Source organism: Montipora capricornis, chromosome 7, assembly GCF_036669925.1.
Source record: "Montipora capricornis isolate CH-2021 chromosome 7, ASM3666992v2, whole genome shotgun sequence".
NCBI lineage: Eukaryota > Metazoa > Cnidaria > Anthozoa > Scleractinia > Acroporidae > Montipora > Montipora capricornis.
Window position 1 is genome coordinate 51,149,940 of NC_090889.1, and position 6,814 is coordinate 51,156,753.

The following is a 6,814-nucleotide window of genomic DNA, read 5'->3' on the forward strand; positions in this document are numbered from 1 at the left end:
TGCGAAACCATTGGAGACTATGATGGGAGGTTCCCATATCTTGCAATTTTAAATTAATCCATTGGCATCCAAACCGGCCGTAGCCGACCGCGCGCAACGACCCCTGAATTACCCAAAACGGCCGTAACAGGCCGTAACATGCCGGCTTGATCTAAGGCCTCTCCCACTCCCCTTTAGAAAATCTATATGTTTTGTCGTTATGGAGATTTAGTAGGATAATTGACCAATCATTTGTCGTCTTGTGAGTACATTTTGACAGCTGATAAAAGACTCAACGAGGTTTGGTTTTTTTTCTTTCGATCGCGCAACCAAATTACACGAAAACAACGGCTGATGATGGGGATATCACTACTCTTTTTAAGGATTCGGAGGATAAAGGGAGTTTTTATGGTTTTCCTGTAAGAAGAGGGGATACTAGTGATAGCAATTTTGATTCAGATGCCTTTAAAAGTGGCAAAGAAGAGGGTGGCAACCGAGGCGCAAACAATGACACTGATGCTGAAGAAGCTCGCTGAAAATGACCAGCTCGATAATATTCAAGTTCCAAATTTCATGAAATCCACCCGCATTTATTTTGTTTTAGATAATCATAACAAATTAGATATTTTTCTTAGTTTTCATAGGAGATGATCTAAACCTCGGTATGCCCGTCAAAAGCTCTTGAATACCCCCGAGCACATTGCCCATTTTCACGAAGTAAGCTGCCTTACAAGATCATCTGTGCCACTGGTTACCTAGTAGAAAATCTGTGAGGCAGCTGTTAGCAGAGAATGTTGATGGTATCGAGTTCGTAAGTGCATATCAACGAAACCAGTCCGATCGCTTTCCCCTATCTGCTGCTAAGATCGCCGCCATAGAGAAAGCCGTTAAACAGTCATCGCACATTAATAGCAAGGTTGAAGATAATTCGCAGAGAAATCCAGGAGGCAAATACTTGGCACTTCAAAGGTACGCTCGACATAGATGCGCAAGATATTGTCCCTACGAAGCTCTTTACATTACTAAAGTGGATACTTTCGGGCGTGGTTTCTGAACTGAAAACGGAGCAGCGAGCGGAAGATGTCAACAGAAAGTCAGTTCTCCTTGTGCAGCAGATTATGTACCAAACCAAGACTGATAGGCAAGTCAGATACGTGCCTCAGTTAGATGAAGAAGGGAAGACATTTCGTCACCAGCGCGAGTATCCATTGCAAGTTGGGGTTGGCCTCCTTGCTCACCAGCAAATGAGAAGTAAATCAGTAATTGATGTTCTACATGAGTTGGGCGTTTCAGTTAATTATGCGAGGATTCTACGCATAGAAACTCAGCTTGCGCAGGCTGTTCTGAGCAACTCCAGTGAGCACAGCATCTTTATTCCTCCAAAACTCTGTAAGGGCCAGTTTATCTTTTTTAGTGTTGACAATTCCGATTTCTCAGAAGACACCCCCGACGGAAAGAACACACTTCATGCAACCGCGATGGTTGTGTTCCAGCGAAAACGTACTAAGGATCCTGAAACTATACTGGAAATTGATGCGACTATGAGGACCAAGTCCCTTCCACAAGAGTCAATACCTGACACAGAAATATTACAGTGTTATATCCCTAAGAATGCGCAACCAAAGTGCTCCGGCTACACATTAGATACTACACCATCTAGTGATGTCACCAAGAAAGCGGAACAAAATGACTTGGCATGGTCGGTAGGCAACTCAATTATGAGGTCTCGGTCGGAGCAAGTCAAGATCCCCACGTAGGCTCCATACAATTCTCAAGTGTTGTCTTTGACCCATCAGCTGACCACCGTTTCCATGATGCCTCTTCTAGCGGCTCCGGCGCATGGGTGGAGAACGCTGCTCACATTACTAATGCAGGCACTGAAGATCACGGCTGTGGTTATGAGAGAACACCACAAGACTGTCATTACGTTTGACCTCCAACTATATGAGAAGGCTGTGAAACTCCAGATGCACAAGGCCCCAGACCTAGACCACCTGGTTATCGGAATTGGCGAGATGCACACGATAATGGCTTCTTTGCGCGCTGTTGCGGCTTCAATCACTGGCAGTGGGTTTGAAGAGGAATAGATAGATGCGGGGCTGTATGGTTCAACCACAACGCGACAGATTCTTGAAGGAAATCATATGAAGCGCGCTCTCACAGCTCACAGCATAATGTACTCTGCCTTGAGCGATTTGCATATGGAGGCGTTTTTGAAGAGTGAAAGTGCTAAAAGTAATGCCGAGCACAATACTGTATACGATAGTGTAATACAAGCATCCGTTGCAATGAACACCATCTGCAAGGAAGGTCAATGCAGTGAGCTAGGGACGAAACACAAAGACCTTGTAACGGCGATGGAAACCGATAACCTTCAAGAGAGGCTATTGAGATTTGAAGAGGTCATGGAGTTTCAGTGTCCATTATTCAAGTTTGCCCGGGACTACGTGAAGTTTGTGATGTGTATCCTGATGTTCATACCCGCATCAAGAGAGGGAGACTGGAACCTTCACCTTGAATCTCTCAAGGCTTTGGCAAAGTATTTCTTTGCTCACGACAGGCTGAACTATGCGCGAATGGTGCCACTATATCTAGCACAGATGCACAGGTTAAAGATCGATGATCCCTATATTCACCATGAATTCACACAAGGAAACTTTTGTGTAAACAAAAATGAGATCCCTTTCTGTGCAATTGGACCGGACCACGCTATAGAACACGTCAACAAGTTGATGAAGATTCGGGGAGGGCTGAAAGGTCTAACACAGCAACCAGCAGCCATGGCAAGATGGTTCCTTGTGGCGCCAGAACTAAGTCGACTTGCGACGCAAGCTGAGCACATGGTGGTGGTACAAAGAGCTTCATCACCGCATCATCACGATTTAAGCGATGCGATAACAAAACGCTATAACGAAAATGTGCAGAAGGTGAAGGATGTCCTCAAAGTGAGTGACCCTTTCGCGACAGAGGAACGTCATCTGGTGAACATCATCACGAAAGCAGTAATGCCAGATGACATCAAGGAGGGAGTCCTAACACGAGATAAGATCGGCCAAGCGTTGTTTGAGACATTTGCTCAAGAGAGAATTGTCGAGGCCAAGTTATGGGTTTGGAGCCCCATGAAAAAGGCAAATCTGAAGTCATGGAAGTCTGCTTGGCAAAAAAACAAAACCAAGACAACTTGTGGCGTCGCACCCTTAAAGGATGATAGAGCTCTCTTTGCACGCTTCTTAGTCGTCATTCTCTAAAGGCCTGATCTTGACATAAAGGAAACAATCAGTACCTTTGAGTTAGCCGAGTATCCAAGGGCACTCTTCTTCTCTGATGGCAGTTTGCGACACTGCGCTGCCAAGAGCAAGCTGATGAACATCCTAGAAAGCCTTTTACCGGCCCAACAGCAACCACAAACGTCTACAGTACAACCTCACTCTCCAGATCCCTCCAGTAGGCAAGTGGTCATTATTGATGCCATGGCCGTCGTTCAGGCAATGGGAAAGCCACCGTGGATACGAAATGGGCGTGACCTAGCAAGCCATTTCAAAGAAGTCATTGATTCTAAGTCTGAAGGTGCCACCGAGGTGCATGTTGTATTTGACCGCTACGATATCTCAAACTCCTTAAAAGAAGGAATGCGCCAGAAACGAATGGGCACAAGCAGAGCAGTGGTATACAAGATTACTGTGGATGCTGTTATAGACAAGATCATGATGAAGGATCTTTTGAGCTGCAACCAGAATAAGGAGACATTGGCTATCTTCCTTGCTGCACAACTTATCGAGTGCAAGAAAGACTCACAGACGACGTATGTAGTAACCTCTAAAGGTGACTGTATGGCTTCTAATAGCCTACCGATTCAGCATTTAAGGAGTGAAAAGGAGGAAGCAGACACTCGTATGCTCCTACATGCTCTAGACACCACACAGAGAGGAGCAACGTCCATAACCATTCAGAGTCCAGATACAGACGTACTCGTTCTGACGCTCTGGATTTACAAGAGACTTTGTCCAGACACTACAGTCATTGTTGGAACAGGAGGAAAACGAAGAAGTATTCCACTAGGCCCACTCTACGAGGCAGTAGGAGAAGAACTTGTGAAGGCTTTACCTGGCTTTCACGCTTTTTCAGGATGTGATCAGACAGGCACTACCAGTGGAAAAAGCAAAGTGTCTTTTTGGAATACACTAAAGAAAGCCAAACGATCAGTACTCGATGCCTTTTCCAGCCTGGGAACCACCGACACCATCCCAGATGATATATACATGACGCTAGAGCGCTTCGTCTGCCAGTTGTACATCCCATCGACACAGCTAAGAACCATAGGAGAGGTCCGATGGTTGTTCTTTAGCAAGAAACAACACGTAGATGAACAGCTGCCCCCTACTAAAGCGGCTCTACACCAGATGACAAGACGTGCTAATCTCGTTGCATTGGTTTGGAAGTCTTGCGACAACGCAAATCCCAGCATTCCTAGCCCGATATTACACGGATGGCAACAAGATGGGGATACACTGCATCCGGTTCCAACCACACTCCCACCTGCACCTAAGGCCGTACTGCAGTTGATTAAGTGTGGATGCAAAGGAATCTGCATCACAATGAGCTGTACGTGCAGGAAGCACAACCTAAAATGCACTGATATGTGTGGTTCATGCGAAGTGAAATGTACGAACAGGAGCGGTAACACTGATACAGTTGAGCATATAACAGGGGATATTAGTGACGACGAGGACCTTCATATATAGGCCAATCTGCTAGGTTGGAACTGAGACCATGATAATTAAGAGCGGATGTCAGTAAATATCGACCAGACGTCTGCAAAAGTGAAAAATCGAAAACTCTCAAAAAAATTCACAAAGTAGCACTGGGTAAGCTGATAACATAAATATAATTTTTACTTCGATCCGATAAATATTTTAGACATACGGGGGGTTATCGGTTTCGCGGCTCTCGGATCGAGTTTTACATGCCCCGAGACGGTGTGTCACGAAAAAATCGTTTTAAAAATCAAATCAATTGTGATGCGAACAGCAAATAACTTATTCAGAAAAGTACATAATTATGCACATTTTAAAGGGTGATTTACTCAGTTTCAACGCAAATGTAATATTTTGGAGATTTTTCATAATTTTCAATATTTTGAACATTTCCGTTCCATGAAAAAATGGCAAATTTCAAAGCCCAAAATCGTCGACTGGTACCTCGATTTCAGTAAAGAGTCTTATACCACGTTAACGAGCGTTATCTCTTCTTCCAAAATCTGTTTCCAAAACTACGGGCAACTTAAAAGAAAATTTTTGAGGCCAAAAAATACAAGTAGTACTTTTCTGAAATTTGAGCTTTCCTCGCTCAGCGGGGCGATGCTGAAAACTCGGAAAAATACTATAAGAAATCAGTTTGAGCAAAGGTGGTTTAATGTTATCAGCTTTCAGAAACCAAGACGTGTTTATCCAGCGATCTGATATAATTTAAAACCGTTTGCTAACATAAAAGGCAGATGTAAGTTGTCAACTCCTGCCAAGTGCACGAGTCACGTAAGGTTGTCAAAAGGCAAAGCACAAAAATAAACCAGATAAACTCTAAAAATCACAACGTTTTTGCGTCCAGGAATTGGATTTTACCGAACAGAACAATGCTTATAAGTGTATGTTTCATATCTTAGCATGGGTGTCCTAGATATTGGGATTGAAAAACATCAAGGGCAGCATCGGCAAGAGAATCTTTGACTTCCATCAATCGACGGAGATTGCGTTACTTCTCACGGATTGACCGCTTACCACCTGTTATTGGGCTCGTATTTCGAAGCAACACTTACTACTAGCATGGCGCGCGGCACTGATGGCTTTATGATTAAGTTCTGAACTCTTCTTCACGAGACATCTACCTGAATTTACCGGAAATATGCCAAGACCAACAACAACACGAGCATTTGTCGGGTATTTGTCGTTTTTTCGAGGAAAAGTTCGGGTAAGCAGATTCACGCAAAAACCATTTGGCTCAAAAAATGTTTTAAAGCCTACCCTGGATATGAAGCAACAAGTATTTCCTCGAAATAAGCTAAAAAATAAAAATAAAAAATAAAAAAAACAATTCACTCAGTGAATAAATGGGTGAAACAGGATTAACAGTTATCGAATTCTTGCCTAACCTGTGGGATTTCACGATATGTAGGATGGACCCGAAAAGGGACACCTACCACGTTTCAAAGTGTCACTGGTTTAGACAAGCCTGCAAGTATCTTACGTGGGACGTTGGCCTCCCGTACAAATAACACGTTTCATTTGAAGTGAGACGCGACTTAGCTATGACGTGTCCTTTTTGAAAATTCGGATTGTTGTAGCTAAGCCGGAGCGTTCCCTGTATTCTTCGGCCCTTTTTCGACATGTTTTATCGTCAATGAAGTCCTGCTCATATCCAACTGTCTGTCAATCTTTTTCTGATTTTCACAATTTTTTTTTTCACTGTGTAGTTCAAAAATAACATATTGTTTTCTTTTATTGCAGGAAGTAAGAGTTTTCGTAGGTAGAAATAAGACTCTCATCAAACGTTTAACTTAATGTTGCCTCTGTGATAAATATAAGCATGCCGGTGTTGTTGTTTACAGACAATTTCACTCAAAAATTAGTCCTTCACCAACCGGAATATATGACGCAAACTATGTATGTATACCAGCTTCTAACCATGGGCGTAGCGTGAGGTTTTGAAGGTGTACACATGCACGGTTAAAGGTTGGACCTCCGAATTCCGAAGGTACTGCAAACTAGGGAGATCTGTAGCTCAGAAATGCTGTATCCTGTGTTTTCCACAGGATATTTTCAGTTAATAATAAATACAAAGG